The sequence below is a fragment of the Sminthopsis crassicaudata genome, chromosome 3 (genome assembly GCF_048593235.1).
Source record: "Sminthopsis crassicaudata isolate SCR6 chromosome 3, ASM4859323v1, whole genome shotgun sequence".
Classification (NCBI taxonomy): domain Eukaryota; kingdom Metazoa; phylum Chordata; class Mammalia; order Dasyuromorphia; family Dasyuridae; genus Sminthopsis; species Sminthopsis crassicaudata.
Genome location: NC_133619.1, coordinates 363,657,140 through 363,684,483, shown reverse-complemented (window position 1 = coordinate 363,684,483; position 27,344 = coordinate 363,657,140). Strand labels below are relative to the sequence as shown.

At 35.1% G+C, this 27,344-nt stretch overlaps 1 long non-coding RNA gene across 1 annotated transcript; it reads left to right on the top strand.

Annotated features, from left to right (window-relative positions):
• Window positions 1-6,974: 6,974 nt before the first annotated feature.
• On the top strand, window positions 6,975-26,462 carry LOC141559563 (uncharacterized). Its single transcript, XR_012487491.1, has 3 exons — window positions 6,975-7,166; window positions 20,506-20,657; window positions 23,952-26,462. It is a non-coding gene; the product is annotated as an uncharacterized LOC141559563 (long non-coding RNA).
• The last annotated feature ends 882 nt before the right edge of the window (window positions 26,463-27,344 follow it).

Here is a 27,344-nt window from a genome sequence, read left to right as displayed (position 1 = left end):
TTTTGTCAAACAGTGATTCTTATTCCAAACGCTGAGGTCTTTGGGTTTGTCAAACACTAGATTATTAAAGTTATTGACTACTTTGTCCTTTGAACCTAACCTATTCCATTGATCAACTAGTGGATTTCTTAGCTAATACCAAATGGTTTTGGTAACCGCTGCTTTATAATATAATTTTAGATCTGGTACAGCTAAGCCACCTTCATTTGATTTTTTTTTCATTAGTTCCCTTAAAAATCTTGACCTTTTGTTCTTCCAGATGAATTTTGTTATTATTTTTTCTACGTCACTTTTTTGGGAGTCTGATTGGTATAGCACTAAATGAATAGATTAGTTTAAGTAGTATTGTCAGTTTTATTATATATGCTCACCTTATCAAACTCTTATCAAGAGCACTTGATATTTTTCCCATTGGTTAGATCTGACTTTATGTGGAAAGTGTTTTGTAGTTTTGCTCATATAGTTCCTGACTTTCCCTTGGCAGATAGATTCCCAAATATTTTATACTGTCAATAATTACTTTAAATGGAATTTCTCTTACTATCTCTAACTGTCGGGATTTTGTTAATGATATATTATGCTACTTTGCTAAAGGTGTGAATTATTTCTAATAGCTTTTTAGTAGAATCTCTGGGGTTCTCTAAGTATATAAATCAGTGCTTGAGTGAACTATATAACTATTTAATAGAAATAATAAAACATTGATACAAATATAAAGACATAATCAATATAAAAGGCTTATATTTATAAAAAATACTTCTAGGCAACAGTCTTCCCCTGAGGGTTTTTACCACATATTTTGGACTCATAAATATTGCTCAGCACACAACTTGCTCTCTGGAGTTCAGAATTTACCCATTCCAGCCTCGGTCTGCTACTTGGGTCACGTGCCAGGGCTGCAGGGGTGGCCTGGGGGTCTGCTCCTTGCTATCCTCAGCAAAGAGTGATAATTTGGTTTCCTCATTACCTACTCTAATTCCTTTAATCTCTTTCTCAATTCTTACCAAAGTTAGCATTTCTAATACAACATTGAATATTAATGGTGATAGTGGGCAACCTTGTTTCACTCCTAACCTCATTGGGAATGGTTGCAGTTTATGCCCATTACATATGATGCTTACTGATGGTTTTAAATAGATGCTACTGATTATTTTAAGGAAAAGTCCATTTATTTCTATACTCTTAAAGTGTTTTTAATAGGAATGGATGTTGGATTTTATCAAATGCTTTTTCTGCATCTATTGAGATGATCATATGATTCTTATTAATTTGGTTATTGATATGGTCAATTATGCTAATAATTTTCCTAATATTGAACCAGCCCTGCATTCCTGGTATAAATCCTACTTGATCATGGTGTATTATCCTGAGAAATGCAAATTAAGACAACTCTGAGATATCATTCCATACCTCTCAGATTGGCTAAGATGACAGGAAAAGATAATAATGAATGTTTGAGGGGATGTGGGAAAACTGGGACACTGATACATGTGGAACTGGGAATGGATCCTACCATTCTGGAAAACAATTTGGAACTATGCTCAAAAAATTATCAAAATGTGCATACCCTTTGACACAGCAGTGTTTCTATTGGGATCATATCCCAAAGAGATCTTAAAGGAGGGAAAGGGACCCAGATGTGCAAAAATGGTTGTGGCAGCCCTTATCATAATGGTAAGAAACTGGAAACTGATGATGCCCATCAGTTAGAAAATGGCTGAATAAGTTATGGTATATGAATGTTATAGAATATTATTGTTTTGTAAGAAACAGCCAGCAGGATGATATCACAAAAGCCTGGAGAGACTTACATGAATTGATGCTGAGTGAAGTGAGCAGGACCAGGAGATCATTATATACTTCAACAATAATACTATACGATGATCAATTCTGATGAATGTGGTTCTCTTCAACAATGAGATGATTCAAACCAATTCTAATTGTTCAATGATGAAGAGAACCTCTAAACCCAGAGAGAGGATCATGGGAACTGAGTGTGGACCACAACATAGTATTCTTACTCTTTCTCATTGTTTGCTTGCATTTTGTTTTCTTTCTCAGTTTTTTCTTCCTTCTTGATCTGATTTTTATTGTTCAGCAAGATAACTATAAATATATATATATATTTATATTGGATTTAACATATATTAACATATTTAATATGTATTGGACTATCTGCCATGTAGGAGAGGGGTGGGAGGGAGGAGGGGATAATTTGGAACAGAAGGCTTGGCAAAGGTCAATGTTGAAAAATTACCCAAACATATGTTTTGTAAATAAAAAGCTTTAAAAATTTAAAAAAAAACATATCTACTAACCTAGGCACCCATTCATGCAAGAATGTAAAATACAATCTTTCTTGCATTCATCAGTGAGTTAGTGAAATTCTTGGTAAGATATTTTGTTTCTTACAACTTGATTTATAATGAAGCCTTCTATAGAAAATAACTCTAAATCTATAGAACTTCCCATCATTCCCCACCCTTAACAAGGTCATGGATAAGGGTGATTGATTTTTTGTTCCTCAGTTCCAAATACCTTGGGAGTAGTGGACTTGATGTGAGCCTTTTCTCAGGCAGATCTATGTCATTAACAAGCCATTCATTCCTAGGAACTGCAATGCTCTATTGGAACCTCTGCTTCTCACTGTTCTTCTAGAATCCCTAGTTAGAACTCTAGAATCATTTTTCCATGGAAACAATGTTACAGTGTTTAATCAAAATAGTACTATTAGTAGTTCATTGCTTATATAGGTTTTTCTTGGCTGGCCTGGGAATCTAATTACCATGTATAAAATTGTTTCTATCGTAGAATGTGTTCCAAGTTGCAAACAATTACCTTACAAAGGAACTATTAGAATGCAACCCATTCATAAAAAAAAATGGTGAATGTCAGTATGGCAATTGGTCCTTAGTGGAATGATCCTGCCATCAGCTTTCACGACTCTTGGATTTCTCCTCTTATGACCCTTTCCTGCCAACCACTCAAATAAAACTTTTGTTTTATCCTATGCTCCTTCCTCAGAGCTACTTGCTAGCTCACCAATGGGTTAGATTTATCTATTGCTTCCCATTAAGGCTTAGTCTGAAGTTAAGAACAATTTAAATGACCTCTCATCAGTAGCACAGTTAATAAGTAGAGAGAAGCTGCAAACCCATATCTTGTGATTTAATGAGAGTACTGTCTCTGGAGGTAGAGGACCTGGATTTGAATTCCACTGCTGATACTACCTGCTTGAAATTGGGAAAGTTAATTAATCTCCTTTTTCATATGTAAAATAAGCAGGTTGAACTATTTGACTTTTAAGGTCTCTTCCAGTTCTAGATGTAGAACACTATAAATAGCTTCATAACTCCAAAATCAATACTTTGTTCATTGTGCCATCCTGCTTCTATTATTATCATTATTGTTATATTTTAGTTATCTGAAAATTATTAATCTCTAATTGCCATCTAAGTCTCTGGACAAGGAAGATTTCCAATCCAGTTATTAAATGAAATCAAAATATTTACCACATTCAGTTAGTTTTTTTGATATCATAAATTCTATTATTAGTTATAAAAGGGATACTTTAAGTATTTTACCTTATCAGATCCTTCCTACTTATAGTTCCAAAATTTCAGATTCTGACAGAATAGTAGGCAAAATATTGATTCTACAAGGACTTGTGCACCTTTTCCCAGCTGGATGCTAAAATCCTTCTATGTAATGTAGAACTCTTGTTCTACTCTGATTCTCAAATTCCTTTCTTCCTTCTCCACACTCAGGGATCACACATGCACACACAGAGTAGCTTTTTTACACCATTTAGTTGAGTCCCTAAGGGTTCCCAAATCTTATCTTTTCAGTAAGATAGTGAACCACAAACCCTTGCTCTCTGCCCTACTACTGTGTTCACCTAGGCACTGTCATCTGACCTAACAATTCATCCTAAGAATCACTGGTCTTTTCCATCTACCCTATAGCTTTATGTTGTCTCCTCTAATAAAAATGTGAGCTCCCCAAAGGCAGGAAGTTGTCTTATTTTTCTGTTTATATTCCTAGAACTTAGTTCTACTCAGAATAAGTTCTTAGAAAAATTTTTATTCATTCATTCAGTCAATCACTTAGTCATATAGATGTTAGGAGAATAAGAAATAAGAAGCAGAACAAAAAAAGTAAATAACATTCAGAGTGCAGATTAAGAGTACCAAGGAAAAATTTAGTCAAGATCACAATTTTAATGAGAGTTGATCTACAGTAGTAGTAATGAGAAGTTAAAAGTCCAAAATGGAACTCATCTTTCCTCTTTAAACCTATCCTGATTTCTAACTTCTTTTTCAAAAAAAAATTTATTTCATTATTTCCCAAATACATGTAAGAAAAAAATTTAACATTCATTTTTGAAAATACTGAGTTCCAAATTATCTCCATTCCTATCATGCCTCCCTTCTGTTTGAGAAGACAATTTGATATTGTCTTACAATACACATGAAAAAATGCAAAACAATTCCACATTAGTCATGTTGCAAAAGAAAATGGACAAAAACCCCCAATAAAATAAAGTAAAAGATTGGTGTTCTTTATTTTGCATTCAGAGTTTATTTAATTTTTCTCTGGAAGTGGATGACATTTTAATTATGAGTGTTTTGAAACTGTTTTGGGTCACTGTCTTGATTGGAGTCTCCTATAGTTGATCATCCTTATAGTATTAATGTTAATCTGTATAATGTTCTCCTGGTTCTGCTCATTTCACTTTGCATGAGTTCCTGTCTTCTCAGGTGTTTTTTTTTTTTTTTTCAGAAAGCAACCTGTTCATTATTTTTTCATTCCTCTTTTCTTTTTAAATAGCAATAACTTTAAATAGTAAATAGCTTTCCCAGTTATACGTTTATTGTGATACAGGAGCTACCTGCCAGTGGCTGCTGGAGGTCTAACTCAGACCTGTAGAATGAATCTCTTCATGGGAGAGGATAATAATAATAAAAGGAGACTGAGAGGCAGCTGCTGTTCTCTGATGTCTCTATTGAGAGGCAGTTGTGTATCTATGTTATCTCTCCTCTTCCCTCTGCTTCTAATTTATTTCATTCCCAGTCCACAAGCAACACCTTGTCAGTAAAGTCTGCTTTGCAACTCTTTCAGATGTTATGATTCACTGCTGTGAAGGCTCTAGGAGAATTGATCTGCCCCTTCACCTAGGCATGGTCCTTAACAATTCCCTGTTGTTTTTTTTTGTTTTAGATGTGATTATTCCCTTTCCCTTCCCCCACCAATAGCATGGTCAGTAAGTTTGTGCATTTGCTTTTATCTGAGTCCACACACTGAGGAATGTGACAGTATTTTCACATCTAGATGGCTATAGGATGAAATACTATAGCAGGTGTTGATCTTGTGAGATGTCATGGAGACTAACTTTCAAATGGAGAAGAGGACTATTATCAGAACAGTCATTTAAGTCTGTTATCAGTGTCCTGGCTCAGCCCTTTGATGTACTGGCCCATTTAATTACCCCAACTAAAAAAAGTCTTATCAGGTCTCTTGTCCCTTTCCTTCCCTATGGGTTACCAAAGGAACTCTGGGATGATGCCACTCATGAACAGTTCTTGGGCACTGCTGCTTCTTATGTCCCATGTTCAGGCATCATATGTTACAACAATTCTTAGCATTAATTTTTAAAAAATAACAATAGCTTTTTATTTTTCAAAATAAATGCAAAGATAGTTTTCAACATTCATTCTTGCAAAATCTTGTTTTTCAAATTTTTCTCCCTCCCTCCTCGCTTCTCCCTCTCCTCTGGACAGCAAGTAATTCAATATAGGTTAAACATGTGCAATTCTTCTGAACATATTTTCACCTTTATCATGCTGTGCACACACAAAAAAATCAGATCAAAAGGGGAAAATGAGAAATAAAAAGCAAACAAGCAAACAAATGAACAACAACAACAACAAAATGGTGAAAATGCTATGCTGTGATCCACATGCAGTCTCCATAGTCTTCTCTCTAGGTGCAGATGACTTTTTCCATCACAAGTCTATTGGATCACCTCATTTTTGAAAAATGCCAAGTACATCACAGTTGATCATAACATAATCTTGTTGCTGTGTACAATGTTCTCTTGGTTCTGCTCGCCTCGCTTAGTAACTGTTCATATAAGTCTTTCCAGGCTTTTCTGAAATCAGTTTTTAGCATTCACTTTTGCAAGATTTTGAATTACACAATTTTCTCCCTCTCCTCTTCTGAAAATGTTAAGCAATTTGATGCAACTTATACATGGGCTATTGTATAAAACATTTTTATATTAGCTACTATTGTGAAAGGAGAAAAAGATCAAAAGGAAAAAAAAAACATGAAAAAGGATAAAGTAAGTGAAAAGAAAATGCTTTGATTTGCATTCAGAGTACATCAGTTCTTTATCAGGATGTTTATCTGGAAAATATTTTCCTTCATGATTCCTTTGTATTTGTCTTAGATCATTGTGTTGCTGAGAAGACCTGAGTCAATCACAGTTGATCATCACACAATGTTGCTGACACTATATAGAATGTTTTTCTGGTTCTGCTCACTTTACTTTGCATAAGTTTACACAAGTCTTTTCAGATTGTTTTGAAACTTGCCTGTTATTCATTTATAATTGCACAATTATATTCTATGACATTCTTATTCCACAGCTTATTCAGCTATTCTGGACATTCTCTCAATTTCCAATTTTGTGCCAACATACATACAAAAAGCTGCTATAAATATTTTTGTTCCTTTTTTTTTTTAAATTTTTTATTTCTTTTGGATATAGATACCACTCAATCAAAGGGTATGTGTTAGGTTCTTACTAAGTGCTAAGTCGGTACTTAACAATTCTCTAGTTCACACCTTTGGTTCCCGTCTTTAAGGGGAGTTTACCCCTTTGAACTTCTGAGGAGGAGTTTACATATGAAAAGGAGTTTACACAACCTTAAAAGGAGCAAGTTCATTGGTTAAAGTAATTTTCCCACAAGCCCTTGAGTTCTCACATGCCCATTCTCTGGGAGGATAAAAGAAGACAACATTGAGCAAGGAGTTAGTCTACTCTGGGACAGAGTTGGGACAGCACTCTGGAGGAAGAAGGGTTGAGTCTGGGATTGAGTTGAGACAGCAGATCTCCTCCCAGAGAGCGATTGGCAGTTTCTGGAGACAACAGAACATTGCAGGTATGCATGGTTTTATAGCCCTTTGGGAATAGTTCCAAATTGCTCTCCAAAATGGTTGGATCAGGTTGCAACTTCATCAATAATGCATCAGTGTCCCACTTTTTCCATATCCCATCCAGAATTTGCCATTTTCCTTTTCTGTCATATTAGCCAATCTGATATCTGTAAAGTGATATTTGAGGGCTGTTTTAATTTTAATTTCCCTAGTTAGAAGTGATCAGATTATTTTTTCATATGACTGTTGATAATTTTGATTTCTTCTTTTGTTCATATCATTTGTCCATTTATTAATTGGGGAAGAATTGTATTGTAATAAATTTGATTGAGTTCTCTATATATTCAAGAAATGAAGCCTTTATCAGACAAACTTGCCATAAATAGAAATTTCTTCCAGTTTTCTGTTTTCCTGTAAATTTTGGCTGCATTGGTTTTATTTGTGTAAAAGCTTTAAATTTCATGTACTCAAAATTTTCCATGTACTAAAAATTTTACATCCTATGATTTTCTCTCTCTCTCTTATTTGGTCAACACCTCTTCCCTACCCATAGATCTGGCATGTATGTTTTTTCATGCTCTTCTCATTTACTTATGATATCATCTTTTATGTCTTGGTATATAGTGTGGGATACTAGTATCCATTTTGACCTTGTCTTGGTATATAGTGTGAGATATTGGTCTATACCTAGTTTCTATCCAACTTTTCCTAGTTTTCTCAGCAATTTTTTGCCAAAAAGAGAGTTCTTACTCCAAAAGCTAGATCTTTTGGTTTGTCAAATCCTCTTTTACTATGGCTATTTATTATTGTGTACCATATACTCTTTGTAACTTCCTTACTTATTATAAACTTATTCTAACCTAAGTTTAAATCGCAGAATTGTCAACTCCTCATATTTTCTCAGTCACCATGTCCAGTTACTTGCCTGATCTTGTCGTGCTATCTCTTGCATTTTTCCTCTAGTATACACTCACAAAGATACCTCTTTAGTCCAAGCCCTCATCACATTTCAACTGAACCATTGTTCTTTCTGCTTCTAAATCCTCTCTTCTTCTCTTTCTCCTCCACTCAGCAACCAAATGGATATTCCTCAAAGGCAGGCATTAACATGTCATTTCCCTGTTTGAAATGCTTAGATAGCTTTCTATTATCGCCAAGAAAAAAATACACACTCCTCTTTTTAACCTTTAAAGTTCTTTACAGTTTGGCTCTATCATATCTTTCCAGCCTGATTTCATGTATTTCTCACATATTCTATATTCTTGCCAAACTGGTGTTGTTCCTTGTACAAGATGTCCCATCTCTTGTTTTGATGTCTTAACACAGATTATCTTTCATACCTGGAATGATTACATTTCTCATTTCAGTTCTTAAAATCACTAACTTGCTGCAGATCTTAGGAAAAACACTACCTTCTACATTAGGCCTTTCCTTATCTATGTCCCTCCCACCTACCATCTTGTTTGACTGAATGGCCTCTCTGAATGCTGGTGTTTCATGCCCTCAATTAATCCATATTAACTTTGTATTTGTTATATATTTGATTTGCAATGTATGTGTTGCTGCTCCTCTTTCCTATAGAATATAAACCTCTTGAGGCCAGAGATGATTTTATTTTTGTCTTTTGTACACTCAGTACTTAGCAGAATGCCTTGCACATCGTTGGTGTTTAATAAGTATTTTTATTGAATTGTGTCACAGAATCATGGGATGCAAAACACTAGAAGTTTTAGAGACTGTTAGGTCCCACCATGTTCTGAGAACCAGACAGTCTATAAGGATTGACCAAAATTACATGTCAATGGGTAGGGCAAGAAGATGTTGTCCAGGTAGGCATTTCTAATACCCATAAAATCACATTATATCAGTCAAGGTATCAAATACATGACCTGCTGGTCTGCATGTAGCCCACATCACTCCAAAGTAGATCCTAAGACATATTAAATGTAATTGGGAAATATTTGACAAAATAAGCAAAAAATACATCAAAACATAGATATATTACAAGTCAATACACAATCCATTTAACTGTAAGCTTCTTTATGTGAGGTATTATCCTTTGCCTCTTTTGTTTTATAGCCAGCAGTTAGCAGAATGCCTAGCAGCATAGTAGGCACTGAATTAATTTTATTGCACTTGCAGGGATCCTTATGTATGGTTTAGTGACCCCTGTTTCTATTTGACTTTAACACCAATGAAGTTGGCAACTGCTACCATTATCTATGCATAGGACCCACCTTGAGTCATTGTTGAATCTTCATGGTAATGAGGAAGAAATCCATCAATCAACAAACATAAATTCAGTGCTTACCATGTGCTGTGTCCCAAACTGCTGATCTACATGACATGCTGAATTTTTCTTTTCATCCTTCACATCATGTATCATTTTAATGCTTCAAAATCCTTCTACTCTAATAAGAGCTTATCTTGTGCATCCAATGTGGGACCTTTGGGGGGAATATTCTCTACCTGAGGCAATCTGAATGGGGGTCATGAGTCCTTTGTGTCTGTTATACTAAAAAATTGATGAATGCTTTCTTTTGCTGGTTTTCTATATCATAGAATTCATTCGGGCCTCAGTTTCCTTATCTGTAAAACAAAGAGATTGGACTAGATGACCTTCAAAGTTACTTCTAGCTCTAATTTTTAGATACTATGATTCCAGCTGAAGGTGACTTTAAAAGGTTATCTGAGGTCATCCTTGTCTCTAGAAAAAATTACAACCATGCCATTCTAGTCAGATGACCATTTGACTAAATTTAGGCTGCATGTGTCACTAATTACCCACAGAGCTCACACAAGCTTAAAGAGATTTCCACAGCTTATGTCCTACATATCCTGCCAAAAATGCAATGCAGGTGTGCTCTGCTTTCAGGAATCTTGATATATAAAACACTAAATGTAAAAATAAGTACTAGAGAAAACAAAGTAGAAAGAATGCTGGCCTTAAAGTCATGGGAACTGGATTGGAATCTTAGTTTGGACACTTTCTAGCTGTGTGACCCTAAACAAGTCACCTAACTTGTTTGGACTTCAAATTCTTCATTTCTAAAACGGGAATAATAATATTTACCTTACTTATCTTATTTTATATAATTTGTTATGAAAAAATCTTAAGAGTACCAAAAAAATGTGAGTTATTATTATTAGGAAGGAATCATTTAATTTGTGAAATGATTTCCTTTACAAAAATGATTACCTCAAGTTTTCCTTAAAAAAAAAATTGTGCTAACAAATGTAAAATGTTAGTCTTCCAACAATTATATATCTATATCTATGTATCCACTTAACTATAACTATCTATCTATTTATCTGACTGCATGTGCACATATACATGCATGTGACTACACATACAGATACATACACAATATATACATATGCACACTCATAGAAACACACATTATACACATGCAATATATGCAATCTAGGTACACGGTACAAACTTGCCATGTGTTCATGTATGTATAAGTATATAGGTTGTGAACATAATCAACATAACACATTCATACACACACTACACCTGTGTGTATGCATATGGGTGCATCCACACATACAAATATATTCATATACATGTGTGTATATACATATATCCATCTATATGAAATGTTTCAGGAAAACACTACTTAAGTAAGGTCAACCTATATCAAACATAGGCAAATATCATTACTGATATACAGAAATTCTCTATGTCAAGTTCTGTTCTATGTAAAATAAATACTACAACAGCTCTGTCTGGTAAGAGCCTGATTGATAGACCATAGTTATCCTGTATAAGGACATAGCAAAGAAGCGAATGACGTGTTGACTTGTTAAATCAAAACAATTTCTGAAGCTCTATTCCGGCTGAACCTCTAAAACCTGTCACTTGGTCTTTTCAGTTGATTTTTATTTAAATTTTTCAGACTCTTCCAAAATTTTTTAAAAAATATATAGCCACAGAAGGATTTCTGACTTCCCATTGTATGTGTGACTGACCTAACAAGTCCATCTGGAGAAAGGGGAGCCAAGAGGATTTTCTGGCTTGATTTTCCATTTTGAAGTCTGGTGGGCTTCAGGGTCCATTGCAGGCACAAACTGAGACAGATGTCTTTGTAAAGCCTACAACTCCCAGGACCAATCCGGCACATAGGGGAAGTAGGTGACAGCAGAGATGCTATGATTTAAGGAATTTTATGTATGCTCCTGCCACTAAATATCTCCCCACTTCCTGAAATTGTACCAATAGAATGACATTATATCAGAAAGTCTTAGAAATGGGAGAGTTCTTAAAGTTAATAGACTCAGAATTATCTAGGACTGAAACAAATCTCAGAGACAATCTAGTTCAAGCCTCTGACTCATCTAGTTCAACTTAAAATCATGGGTAAAGATCGAAAATTATACTTTCCCAGTCCCGTCTTAATCTGTCCTGCCACTCTATACATTGCTATTAACCTTGCTGTAACATGTGTGATTTAACTTACCATGAAATTAATATCTATATGACATGGAAAATGGAATTTTCTGGCATAAAATATGAAGTTATAAAAGGTAATATTAAAAATACATTCCCCGCAATACAAGTGTTTGGTTACCTTGACTACCCTCTAGTCCCAGCTCTGAAATGCACACTGTAATTTTTCAGAAAAGGGAAGTCATTTTCTCAAGGTCACAAAGGTAGAAAATAACAAAAATATCTGTACTCTTGCCTACCATGACATGGCTTCCTACCCTTAGGTGTATCATTTCCCCTTTCTATTTTCTTGTTTTGTTTTTAGAAATAATCACAGTTAAGTGACTTGTCCAGGGTCGCACAGTAAGTGTCTGAAGCTAAACTTGAACTCAATTCCTCCTGATTCCAGAGTTGCTATTCTATCCATTGTGCCATCTAGTTGTCCCCATTTCCCCTTTTTAGAGTAAAAAATAGTAAATAGTGTGGCTGAAAAGGACCTTAAAAGTCATCAAGTCCAACCTCTGCATGTTACAATTGAGCCTTGTAATAGTGATTCAAACATAGAAGTATGACCTGAATCCATAATCCTCTTACTCGAGAATGCCTAGCCTACTATCCACTATACCACAGTCTCATCTTTAGAATGAGAGAGCAACTTCTAAGGTATCTTCCAGTTCTGATATTCTATCTTTTTTTGTTTGTTTGTTTCTGTCCCAAGCACCTAGCGCAGGGCTACACATATAATACGTGCTTAATAAATACTGGTAGATTGACAGTTCACATTTATCCAAAGCTTTAACTTTGCAAAGGACTTTCCATCTCATTTGTTCCTCACATTCTGTGAAATGGGTGGCATTATTATCACTCTTTTGTAGAGGAAGAAAGCAAGGTTCAGAGAGGTCAGGAGGTTATACAGCTACTAAGTGTGTGTGTGTGCGGGGGGGGGGGGGGGGAGGGGGGGGAGGTGTAGATGGGTAAACACAGACTTTCCTGCCTACACATCAAGCACTCTGTTCATTACTCCAAGCTGCCTCTCTCTAAGTGGTTGTACGGGAAAGAGACTGAAGCCACTATACACAACATAGTCCTTCCCATGATAAGTAGCACCTGGGGGGGCACATCTTCTTGGCTTGCTAAGAAAGTGTCCTCAGGATTTTTGACAGACCATGAACTAATAACCAGATGAACAGCACTCATTTCCTAAACTCCTAAAATCAGATTCTAATATTACAACTTAACTGAACTCAAGTTTTGTTTTATTTTCCCAGAAACAATATGAAGTTTAAGACAGAATCTTCTTCCATGAATATAGTTTCAAAGTTATTGAACTAGAAGATTAAAATATGCTTTGACCTGAAACCAATTTTTCACTCTGTTTGAGCCCTTGGTTATTTGAATACTTAACAGGGAAAGAACAACAATTTTCATTTTAGCTTAATTTTAGGATCATATTAGATAGAGGGTGAATGTTCAGCAATCATGGTCTGTATCCCTTCAAAATGTAGGACATGGACACCATGCAGAGTTTTCTCGGACTCCAGAGAATGGCCCACTTATAATTTTTGGAAGCAAAAGCAGGAAAATTTATAATAGCCAAGGTGATTCCAAAGGTCATGAAGTCCATCCCTTTTTGCCCCTCAGGCCACAGTCACCTACGCCATTCCCCCTGCTTCAACAGAGGGATCATCTCTGGCTTTCTTTGGTAAAGAGTGATGATGGACGCAGCCTGCCTGCTGAGAGCCTCAAATGCTCAATCTGCTTTTTGAGTCGGAAGGCTCAGGGGAAGGCTCTTTTAGCTTCAAGCACACAAATGTTTTCTTTGATCTAGAGGCCAGCAGGACCAAAAGCTTCATTTGAATCAAAGTTTCACTCACCTCCATGGGCTAGGAGGGAAAGCAATCTCTTTAGTCTGTCTTGGGGGTCCTTTTGGATGTTTGGATGTAGTTCCTCATGAAGAAAAGTTGGGGGCTTCTGCTTGTGGGACCCCCTTGTGGGACAATAAACTGAAGCTCTTAACCAGAGGAGTGATGTTGGAATGAAAACTTTTTTTTCTTTTTAATGAGTAGCATACCCTGAGGACAGAGTAGAGGACTAACTAGAAAATGCTTTGACTTTCCAGGGTGTCCTTTCTTGTTCAAATCTAAGAATATCTTTGGTAGATCCAGTTGAACCTGAGGGGACTAATTATAACAAGGAATAAGCTCAGACCACATTGAGAAGTCAGTAAAGTTTATCTTCAGCTTCCTCCTACCTTTTGTATCCCGAGCCCTTATATACTGTTTGTGACTCATATTTCAAATAGGACCTCATGTGGCTCCATCACCATGGACAGCACCCAACTCCCTAAGATTTATTTCTTTCTCAACTCCCCTCAGGAACCCAATCCTTATTCCCCAACCACCATAATATTTACCTATCTTGATTCCTATTTCCTCTGGATTGTTTTCTGTGATCCTCAAAATGAAAACTGGTCAACATATAGTCTCTGTTGAGATTGTACTAATGACCTGTATTTACATAGTATTTTAAAATGACAAGCTACTTTTACCATAATTCTGTGAAGTAGGTTTCATAGGTAGCTAAGTTTCCATTTTTTAGCTTAGATTGCCTTAACTGAAAGGAATGGCTCTCTAAGATAAAATTTTGAGCAATGATGGTAGGTGGGTAAGTAGCCTGTTTCAGGGCTATTTTTGGAGAGAAGCTTCCTGATACTCTTTTAATTCAATTAAACAAATCCAGGCACTTATTAAGAAATACTTATATTTATTATATTATTATTATATATTATAAAATACATAATATATACATAATATAATATATTATACAGCCTATATGCTGAATATACAGAGAAAAAAATGGAGTGGTTCCTGTCCTCAAGAAACTTACATTTTCACTTGAGAAAAGCAACATGTACATAGATAAGTAAATACAAAATAAATACAAATTTGAGCTATTGGAGGAAAGTAAACACAATTGGAGAATTCAGGAAAAACCTTTAGCAGGAGGTAACATTTAAGGTGAAGCTTTCAAGGAGCTGGGGATTCCATGAAGGGGAGCTAAGAAGGAAATGAAAACATAGAGGCAGAGGACAGGACAGAATACTGTATAAGCACCAAATCAAATAGGTTATTTTGGCAACAATGTAGTGTTTGGGGGAGATTAATGTGAAATCAGTCTAGAAAGACATATTGGAGGCAGACTATGAGGCTTTAGATGTTAGAGAACTCCATATTTTATCCCAGAGCAGGAATTTTCTTATTAATTTTGAATGTTAGGGGCTCCATTGGATCTTTTGTATTTCTACCATTTCTTTATGTGCCATGCACCCCTTTGGCAGGCTAGTGAAGTCTATAGATGCTAATCTCAGAAAATATTTTTTAAAATAAGTCAAGGAAATTCTAAGTTTCAGTTAGAGTTTAGTGAAAAGAGGAAGGACAATGCATGAAAAAAGACCACAGGATTTCACAATTAAAATATTTTTGGTAAATAAAGGTGATATACAGCCAAAAATATTATCAAAATCAATCAATCAATTAATATTTGTTAAACATATAACATTTGTTCAGACACTGCTAAATTCTGGGGGGGGGGGTACAAAAAGAAGCCTAAGATAGTCCTTGCCTCCAAGGAACTTATAATCTAATGAGGGAGACAGCATGAAAACAGATATATAAAGCAAGCTATAAAAAGGATAAATAAAAGAAGGAAGACACTAAAATTAAGAGGATTTTAGGAAATACTTTCCTGTAAAAAATGGAGTTTTAGTTGGGACTTAAAAAAAAAAAAAGCAGAAAAGCCAGAAGATGAAGTTCATAAGGAAGCATATTTCAGGCATGGGGGGCAGTCTGAGAAAACACCCTAGTTTTAAGAAAGAATATCTTATTTGTGGAAGCTAGGAAGCTAGTCAGGGAATAAGATGTAAGAAGACTAGAAAGGTAGAAAGAGGCTAGGCTATGAGAAGCAAACAGGGAATTTTGTATTTGCTATTAGAGTCAATAGGAAGTCACTGGAATTTATTGAGAGAGAGAGAAGGGCACTGGAGCGTCTCTGTGTGTGTGTGTGTATGTGAGAGAGAAAGAGAGAGAGAGAGAGAGAGAGAGAGAGAGAGAGAGAGAGAGAGAGAGAGAGAGAGAGAGAGAGAGAGAGAGGATCAGACCTGTCTTTTAGGAAAATCACTTTGGTTGATAAATGGAGACTAGTCTAAAGTAGGGAGGGACCTGAAGAGGTTAAGGACTCAACAGAAGATTATTGAAATAATCTAGGCATAGGCTGATGAAGGCCTACACTAGGGTAGTAGCAATGTCAGAGGATAGACGGGGGTATATTTAAAAGATATTACAGAGGTAACATTGATAGACCTTGGTAATAGCTTGGAAATGTGAGGAGGAGGGAGGTAAGAGGTAGCTTACTTTTTAAAAGGAGATTGTTGGAGTCTTTGAAAGGAATAGTTTAGTCTAGCGATGGGTCAAAAGCCAGAAAACATAAGATTTAGCAATTATTGAGGGATAAGGAGTTAAGGGCAATGGAAGTAGATATTATTCCTTTAAAAAAAACGAGTTTGGCTGTAAAAGGGAGAATTATAGGATTATAGTTCAAAAGGACAGCTGGGTTAAGTAGTTTTTAAGGAATTAGGTAAATCTGAACATGATTTAGCAGTAAAGAAAAATAAATACTGAAAATTATACTGGCATAGACATTGTGAGAAGAATAAGCTTCTGTAGGAGACCAAGGGAAAAGGCAAAGAGAACTACTTCTTCCTCCAAGAGGAGATGAATTGGAGAGGAGAAGGTGTGCATTGGGTGGATTATGTTCAGGGTATTTAAGATATGGAATTGGTAAGAAAGGGGAATTAATGATGCATGTATTTAGAACCTAAAAGTCTATGATTTTTTTCAGTATAAAATATGCAGAAAAGGATTGGGAGAAAATGGTTTAGGAGCCTAAGTTTTGAACATCTACTATGCAGAGTTAAACAGTGCATCAATCAGGGAAAAGTAAAAGAACTCAGACAATCTGGATCCTAAATGTGACTTTCTCTAAAAGCATTCAGCATGCAAGAAGGGAAGAAGCAAGGGCAGATTGGGATGTGGAGAGAGAAGTGACAGGGCAAAAGGATTCAAGGGTAGAGAGAAAACAATGTTTAACTCATTACCTTATAAAATCAATATTCAAACTTACTATTGTTCTGTAAGAAATGACCAGCAGGAGGAATACAGAGAGGCTTGGAGAGACTTACATGAACTGATGCTGAGTGAAATGAACAGAACCAGAAGATCGCTGTACACTTCAATGCTGTATGAAGATATATTCTGATGGAAGTGGATATCTTCAACATAAAGAAGATCCAACTCACTTCCAGTTGATCAATGATGGACAGAAACAACTACACCCAGAGAAGGAACACTGGGAAGTGAATGTAAATTGTTAGCACTACTGTCTATCTACCCAGGTTACTTATACCTTCGGAATCTAATACTTAATGTGCAACAAGAAAATGGTATTTACACACACATGTATTGTATCTAGGTTTTATTGTAACACATGTAAAATGTATGGGATTGCCTGTCATCGGGGGGAGGGAATGGAAGGAGGGGGGATAATTTGGAAAAATGAATACAAGGGATAATATTATAAAAAAATTACTCATGCATATATATTGTGAAAAAAATTCTAAATAAAAAAAGAAATTGAAAAAAAATCAATATTCAAACTAAGGGAAGTAAGGGCAGAAGGAAGGTTGGAGGGATCAGATAATGCAATGAGGATGGAGAATTGATTTAGAAGGAGTGAGACACAGGGAGAAATGGACAGATTGTGGTCAGATATTCCCTTAAAATTCTGCATAATGAAGGCAGAACAGTTGTGAATGTTGATGAGATTGAGAATAACTATCTCTCTGTATGATTGAGATGGAGTGAGGAGATAGATGGTAAACTGTGAAGCAAGGGTGTTTAAAGAGAAATAAACACATATTTTGAAGTCCTTAAATAAAAGGGCAAGAACTGGTTGGAGAGAAAGGCTGACCTGGTACTAAACTGCTTGAGAAATTTTTCTGAGGGAAAAAGTTTGGAAGCCAGGATAGGTAGATGATCACACTTGTCCCAGTAACAATGGAAGCAGAACCAGCGGCCTTAGCTTGGGGTTTATTTGTTTGCCAACCCTGAGAAGGATGATTGAGAAACTGAAAGGAGAAAATGGAGTCTTTCATCATGGGCTTGACCTAGTAGCCCTGGAGCCTATTGGCAAAGGTCATTACAGGTATTTAATGGTAAGATGCTGGATATAGAGGACCAGGGTATTTTTTTTTTATTTACTCACTTGCCAATCATCATCAAAAGTGGTTTACCTGAAGGCCATAACTCCAATATTTATTTTATTTTTTCTTTCTCTGGATAGTTAAAGGAAATAGAAGAAGGAACAAATAGAGAGGTGAGTCTTTGAGAGGTGAGTCTTTAGTCTCTTGTTCTGTCTTAGATCTGGTATCAGTACCTGGTCCTAGACCCAGCCTGGTGACAGGTCATGAGCAACAGGGTTCCAGCCACTGTGTGGCCTCACTAAATATTAGGCCTGCACTGGGGCTTAGAGGATTACCTGTAGTAAGCGGAATTTCAAATTCAGTTTGAATTTGAGGGCTTAATTATAGGCAAAATAAATATTTAGATATTTTTATCTAAAATTTCATTAGGCTTTGGAAAAGATATCAGATGAACTTTTCCAACAGAACTAAATAGAATTTCTTACATGTAGAATGTAACTACACAGTGACTTCTCATTAGAAATATCATTCCAAATAATGATGTTTCACTTTCTAGATATCATAGGACATTTTTCCCCTTGAGTAATTATAGAAGTTCAGAAAACAAAAGAAAACAGAAGATTCATACTTAATGAGTAAATCAATCAATCATCATTACCCCAAGTAGTATAACTTACAAGATACTATATACTCTGATAACTTTATCAGTTGAGAACATCTCTGTCGAATCAATCAAAGACATAAACTAATATTCAAAATTCATTAATCTCTTTGGAAGAAGTGAAAACCCCTGGATGAAATGATATTGAAAGTATATTAGGATTGGTTGAAGAGAATCAGTCACACCCTGTGAAACTCATATAAAAACAGCAAGTCAATTCAAAATAAGTGTCAAATAAGCAAGTCAGCCTAGAGGTGGAGCCAGACCCCTGAGAGGGAGTCTCTTGGAGAGGGAAGAAGGAAAGAGTCTGTCTCCTCCACTCCCAGACAGAGGATGACCTTGTGAACTTCAAAAGGTCAGAAGATTAGAAATTTCCCATTGGCTTCCTAACAATGTCCCTGGATCAGCACAATACTCTGTTCCTGAATGGTTCAAAAGAGAAATGAGAATTATGAGAGCAGATTTTATGTCCTGCACAGCAAAAATAATGGGTAAAATTGAAAACCAGGAATCTGCAATAGCAAGGCTCACCAAAGAAACAAAAGAGAGAATAATACAATAGGAATGCAAATATACAGAAATGAAGGATAATCTAGGAGAAGAGAAGAAAAAAAAAACTCAACCCAGTAACATTAAAAGGAAATATGTTCACTATGCAAGCAACATATACTGATCTTGGAGACAGATTGCTTAAATACAGCCTAAGGATCATAGGTCTTCCCAAAGAAAATGACAGGGAGCAGAATAATGGGTTGTGAAAAACAATGGAATCCAGGTTACAACCCAGGGTGACTTATTCTGAAAATCTGTATTTAATCATTTGTGAAAAAAAGAAAAAAAGATGGTCAATAATAAAGTGCTATTTGAAATTGAAACAGAAAGAAAACTAAAAGTATTGAGATTGTTTTTGTTGCTTGTCTTTCATTTTTGAAGGCCAATAACATCATGGGGTGATGTCTTGAATTGCTTGTGAATTGGATTTAAGTAAGGCAGAGTTGCAAAGGCATCAGATTCACTTTCTCTTCCAGATTCACTGAAATCCAAAGCAAGACAAAAGTCAAAATGACTGGCAAAGGATGGGTATACTATGAATAATCTTGCTATCTTCCATATCTGACTAAGCTCTAACTGTTCCATAGCACTTGCATAAGCCACCTTCGTAGCTATAGGAACAAATTGTTCTCATCTACTCATTTCATTCAGGGAAATCTTTTCATTCTTGGGATAGGCATCCCCTTAACTCACTGACTGATTCGAGGTCTGTTGGTTATCCTCAACCTGTTTTAGACCATCTACCAAGATGGTTTTACCAGGATATGGCCTCTGTGCATGCTACAGCTTCCTGGAACCACAAGTGAAACCTAAGGCACATGAGCATCCCTGGAAAGCCCTTATACCAGAGGTATTTGTCCTCCCTCAATATCCCCACTATCCCCATAGTAAAAAGATTATTTGTTTCTTGAATACCCTCCTACAACAGAGATGCAGGAGTGAATAAATATAGCAGGCAAGAGCTACTACATAGTGACTTCTCATTAGAAATATCATCCCAAATAATGATGTTTCACTTTCTAGATATCAAGGGACATTTTTTCCCTTGAGTAATTATAGAACTTCAGAAAACAAAAGAAAACAGAAGATTCATACTTAATGAGTAAATCAATCAATCAATAAATATTAAATCAATAAATCTGCAACAATAGCAACAGAGTGATAGCAGAAACCAGTAAAAGACTTATTTTTAAATGTACACAAGGAAATACCGCGAAGGTGCAAATCTGAAGAGCTAACAATGAAGATGCAGACAATAGGTATTATAGACATAACTTGTTCATATTTAATGATTATATCAATCATTCCAACCCCATGTAATGTAACTTACAAGATGCTATATAATTTGATGACTTTTATCAGCTGAGAACATCTCTACTGAACCAACCAATCAAAAGTAACTTGCCTAAAGCTGAATGGATGTTTTTGTTTATTTTTCTGTAGGACTATATTACAACATGGGAGGCTACATGAAAGTAAAGAAGAGCAAGAGAATCAAGAGGAATGTGTGATGTGCTTGAATCAAATCAAGAGCCAGCAATGAAGTGATGTCAACACCTGTGATCCCAGAAAAAGAAGATTCTATAAGGAAGTAGGTGAGGAGGAGGAGGAAAGGATTGAAAAGAAAGGGGGAAAGAAAGAAGACTTTACCTTTGTGGTAGGAGGAGATTACACTGATAAATACTTCTGTGGTGGAAAAAGATAATTTGTAATGGGAAATAGGGACCTTTGCTAAAGTGTGACATGGGGAATCTGGTACTTGAAAAGTCCATTCATGTATTCATCAGTACAACAGAAAGTGAAAGCTGGAATTCCTGGGGAAACTGGCACTTGGAGAAAAGGGAAAGCATAGGCTCAAGGAGGATATTTTGAGATACATGTGTGAAAGAAGGTAACCAGGGGAGGTTATGGAAGGCTATAGATCATTGATGGGCTGCATAGTCAGAGATGAGTTAGGGAAGAGGCCCATGGAACAGTGTTATGCTCTGACATACAATAAGCATTGTTGTGGGAATAAGACACAATGAAAAAAGATAATTCATGAGGCAAATTCTACAAAGCAATGGCAGAAAGTACCTAGGATAGAGCCTAGAATGGATTTCATAGAAGCTTTTATTATATGAAGAATACAAAGAAAAGAGAGAAGCCAAATCATTATAGGGATAATGACTCTGAAAATGAAGGTCTAAAGTAAACAGGAAGAGAAGATGGAACCCACAAGGAGCACCAAAAAAAGGAGAGGAAAAACCACAACTTGAAAAATGTAAACTTAGAGACAGACGGAGGAAAACATAAACCTAACACTATAACTTTAAATGTGAATGGATTAAGCAATCCAATAAAATGAAAAAGAGTGACAGATTGGACAGGCAAATAAAGTCCTACAATCTATTGCTTATAAGAAACACATTTAAAAATCAAAGACATATACAAAATAAAACTGAAAAGAAAGAAAAATATTACTATGTATCAAATGAATAAAAAATCAGGGTTGCAATCATGCTATTTTAAAAAGCAAAAACAAACATTCAAAAAACAAAAAGTGATAATGAGAAACTTTATTAGGTTGAAAGGAATCATAGACAACAAACCAATATCAGTAATAATCTTAAACACTCAAAATCCCTTGGCTTCAAATTATTAAAGGAAATGATAGTAACAAAATAGTGACATGAGATGTCAATATTCCTCTCTTGGTCTGAAAAAGTCTAATGGAAAGAGAAGCAAGAGGGAAAATATGGAACTGAATAAACTGCTGAAGAAACTAGAGTTAAATTATTTGTGGTATCTTTTAAATGGCACAGCAAAATTTATATATATATATATATACATATATATATATATAAATATTGTATGTATGTACTATATATACAATCTTTAAAACTTTTTTAAAAACTGATGATGACCTAGAGCACAGAGATATGTTTAAAATGTAGATATCACTAATTTTTTATATAAAGTGATGCAATCAAAATAGAAATTGGTTCAGATACAACAAACAAAAAAGATTGTCCCAAATGGAAAAATAATTAAGTAGAAAATAATAGATAGATCAAAGAAAATCATAGAAAAAATAACTACATAATAATTATGATGAAATGGTACACTAGAATTTCTAGATACAGCTACAGCAGTCCCCAGGAGAAAATATCTTTAGAATCATACATTAATAAAGTTTCAAAAGGATTAATGGATTAAATATATATTTTTTAAAAATTAGAAAGCCAACAAGCAAACAACAAGTAAGGGGATGGGAAAAAACATATAACAATGATAAATAAAACTAAAAGCTTTGAAAAAAAACAATAAAATGTCAAAAAATTAGATAATTAAAAGAAAGGAGAAAATAAAATAAATAAAATGACAAATGAGTTCAGTGAAACCAGCACAAAACTAAGAAGAAATAAAAAATAATAATCAGAATATATTATACATAATTATAAGCTAACAAAATTGAGAACACAAAAGAAATAGAAAAACACCTCAAAAAATAGCCAAATGCTCAAAAAAAGTTAAAATGTAAAATAAACCAATCTCAGAAAAGGAAAGTAACAGTAACAGTAAAATAAATGTTAAAGAAAAAAAATGGCTCTTGGTCTTGATGATTTCTCAGGAAATTTCTACCAAACTTTTATAGAACAGTTAGTACTCATACTTCACAAATTATTCTTAAAAATTGACAAAGAAATCACTGTACCAGAATCTTTTCCGAGACAAATTTATTTCTAATACCTAAACTAGAGAAAGATGAAGTGCAGGGGAAAAACTATATACCAATATCATTAATAAACATTAACTCAAAAATCTTAAAATTTTATCAAACATACAAAGAAATTTAAAGAAGATTTAAAACAAAATTTCTGGGAAAACTGGAAAGCAACCTGGGAGACATTAGGCTTAGATCAACAAATTACACCACATTACATAATAAATTTTAAATAAATAAGCAACTTTAATATTAAAAATAATACAATGAAAATTAAAGAGAAACATCTATACCTCTCACAGTTATGAGTAGGAGATATATTCCTTATTAAACAAGAGAAAGAAGCAATTACAAAGATGAAATAGATAACTTTGATATTTAAAGCTTCTACACAGAAAATATTACTGCATCTAAGATAAGAAGAGAAATAGCCAAATGGGGAAAAATCATTGTATCAGATTTCTCTGATAAGAGTTTGGAATCCAAGATATATAAGCAATAAATAAAGCCATTCCCCAATAGATAAATGGACATACGATTTGAACAAGGAGTTCACAAAAGAACTGCAGAGTAGTCATAACCATATAAAAAAATGCTCCAAATCAATTATAAAAGAAATGTAAATCAACACAACTTTGAGGCTTCACCTCATACCTGGAATTGGCAAAAATGACCAAAAATGGCAATAGTCCACAACAGAGCTGTGAAATGGTACAATCTATCCAAATAAACTATCCAAATAAATTGACAAATGTCTATATCTTTTGAACCAGAGGCTTCATTACTGGCCTTACATCCCAAGAGAGTTATAAGTAAGAAGAAATCCCACTAGTTGAGAAATGGAAACAAAATATCATACATAAACATGATAGAATATTTGAATGCAGAGAAGCGTGTATATGAACTTATGCAAAGTAAAAGAAGCAAAGCCAAGAAAATAATATATACAGTAACTACAACAATATAAATGAAAAGAAGTGCACACCAAAAATAAAAGAAAGAAATGTAACAAAATTATGTTAGATTAAGCAGGAGTCAATTGAAGAAATGTGAGAAGACATGCCTAATCTATGTCCTTTGTGGAGGTAGAAGGCACATAAGTTACATATTTTTGAATTTTTTTCTATGTATTAATTTGTTGTCTTAATTTGTTTCCCTTTCTAAAATATTATTTATCATATAGGATGGCCTTTGGGGAACAGAGGTGGGAAAGGAGAGGATACTTGGGACAATTATGTTGATATTAAGAGCCCAGAAGCAAGTTGAGAGAACTGAGGACTCCAAAAAGTTTGAAAAGGACTTCCAAATAATGCAGCTGTGAGTTTGCTATGTGCATTGTCTGTGCTCTGACTTTACATGAAAAGTACACTGGAACTGGAACAATGGGAGGAAACCTATCCTGTTATTTTAGGATTATCCATGGAATTCTGAATGGAGAGGTAAAAGCTTCCTATTGGAGGGAGGGGATTCAGACTAACAGTAAGGGGAGTTAGGAAGAGAGCCCAGAGTGGATACTACCTTGAATTCTCATTACAATGAAACTTTTAAGTTTTGCCTTAGTAGACTAAAACTACTCAGAACTCTCAAATAACTGGAATGCCAATTCTCAAAAGAAGTATGTGGTGTGGCAGAAATTGTAAGACTCTGCATTAGGAGACCAAAGAAAGGTTCAGTCACAAATCTATTATTAACCAATCCTGTAACTTTTAGGTAGTTACTTTTTCTCTCTGTAATTGGTTTTGGTAAAAAAAAAAAATGAGGAATAGACTGTATTCCAAAACTCTCTCTCTTCAGAAAGTTATTACTCAGATGCTACCAGGATTATATTTCTCTTGTAACTGTGTGCTTGTGGAACTGAGTGGTTGTGTCATGTGGAAATAATTGGAGAACTCTAGAAGAAAAGAAGGCAGGAGCAAAATCTGAAAGAGGGGACATCTGAGATTGCAATGACACTTTTCTTTAAACCAGAAGACCCAACAAAGATCCAATATTATATAAGATCCAATATAGGATAACAGTGTCTCTACTAGGTTCATATCTCAAAGAGATCATAAAAAGGAAAAAGAATACACATGTGCAAAAATATTGTAACAAGAAACTAGAAACTGAGTGGATGCCCACCAGGTGGGGAATGGTTGAATAAGTTATGGTATGTGAATGTAATGGAATATTATTGTTCTATAAGAAATGATCAGCAGGATGATTTTACAGAGGTCTGGAGAGACTTACATGAAGTGATGCTGAGTGAAGTGAATATAACCAAGAGAACATTCTACACAGCAATGACAAGATTATGTGATGATCAACTCTGATGGACTTGGTTCTTTTCAACAATGAGATTCCAGGGCAATTCCAAATTGTGATGGAAAGAGCCATCTACATCCAGTGAGAGGACTATGGGAACTGAATGTGGGATCACAACATAGTATTTTCATCTTTTTTATTTATTGTTGGATTGCTTGTTTTTCCTTTCCATTTCTTCCCCTTTTTTACCTGGTTTTTCTTGTGCACATGATAAGTGTGGAAATATGTTTAGAAGAATTGTACATGTTTAACCTATATTGGATAATTTGCTGTCTAGGAGAGAAGAGTGGGGTGAGAGAGAAAAACAAGACTTTCACAAAAGTGAATGTTTAAAATCATCTTTGCATATATCTTGAAAATTTAAAGCTATTATTAAAAAAAGATTCAATGGTCTCAGGAGTCTAAATTCTTAGGAAGATGACATGACTACTTGGTTATATAGTTTTAAAAATTGCCACAAGGAACTTCAGCCTGTCTTTGGAGGCTTAGTTGAAAAAAAAAAACATGATGGGCAACTTAGAATCAAGAGATTCTAGAATGAAGATTCAGGTGAATTGACTCAGTGTCCCTTATGTTCTTTCTTTCCTATGCAATCATCCTTTGCTAGTAAATGTTTTGTTAACTGTTGAATGAGGAATGAGGAATGAGGAATTTCAATTCATTCCACTATCAACCCAAAATAACCAGGGGACTAACCTGATACCAACCTTGTCATTCCTTTCCTTACCCTAGCATCCTCTTACCTCAACTCAGATATCTTAACACAAACTCTTCAAACTGTTAAGTACATCTACCCTAAGATGTTAAGGACATAATGACTCCACTACTAACAATCCAGTAGTTTCTGCATATTAAAACTGGATTTTAGAGCAAGCTAAGAATCTCTCATAATGGTATTTCAAAAAGTAGGCAGAGGTCATCTTAATAGAGAGAGTTGTTGCTACTCCCTCCAACCTAACTAAAACATATATAGATTGATTACTACTTGGCACAAGCATAAAGTCAATGTTCAGAAATTTAGAAAAGCTCCATTTATTGACCAAAAGTCCACAAGATAAGAATTCAAAGGTTATAACCATTCAGTTGCAGATCCCTGGGTTTTCATACTCTGAGACTACATGACTTTAGATGTTTATTCCTACCTGAGATCTCAGTAAGCAGCTTCAGTATCAACTATGTTCCAGGATAAAGTAAAGCTTGTGAGAGAGAGAGAGATTAGGAGTAACAAGATAATTGCAGAGAAGGGAGTTAATATAAGAGCTAATGCTCTGACTAGAAGCCACACTAGGACATTACTTATAATTCTTAGGAACATGGATTTAGAGTTGAAAGGGAGTCTAGAGGCCATCAAGTTGAATCCCCTCATTTTGAAGATAAGGAAACCGGTACAAAGAGGCTAAATGTTTTATTCATAGTCACATATTTAGTAGGTGTTTCAGTGGGATTTAAAATCAGGTCTACTTAGCTTCAAGTTTAATACTCTATCCATAACACTAAATGAGTAAATTGCTTTTAGGTGAAACCCAGCCTTCCATCTACAAAACAGACCTGAGTTATGAATGGTTTTGTATTTTAATAAAGTTTTATTGTCTTTAAAATATAAAAGCTACTCAGCTTGTAGACTAAAAAAACAGGTGCTCTAGCAATAGTTGACTGATCTTGGTACTATACCCTTCTGTCTCTAAAACTGTCTTCTGTAGAAAAAAATTAGCAAGATTTCAGAAGGGTGGGGCATCCAGATTCCAATCATTGCTTCCTTGTTGTACCATAGGTAAACAGCCTATCTCTTTGATCACAATGGAGCAGGATGGGGGAGACAGGAATGAATGGACATATAGCAAGTAATCTTGGTTACATCACTGTGGTGACTCTTTTACAGTTAGGTCATAGAATCATTGGCTGCTAGAGGGAGCCATAGTGCACAGAGCACTAAGCCTGAAATAGGGGAGATCTGAGTTCAAATCCTACCTCAGTCACTTACTAGCTGTGTGATCCTGGATAAGTCACTTAACATTATTTGCCTCAGTTTCCTCATCCATAAAATAATTTGGAGAAGGAAATGGCAAACCACTCTAGTATCTTTGCCAAGAAAACAACAAATGGGGTTATAAAAAGTTGGACATAGTTGAAAGGACTAAATGACAACAACATAAAAGCATAAATCTAGACCAGAAAGAAATCTCAGAAGTCATATAGTTTAGCCTGTTCATTTTCAGATGAAGAAACTAAGGCTTAGGGAAGTTACATGACAGGGCCAGAATTTTATCCAATT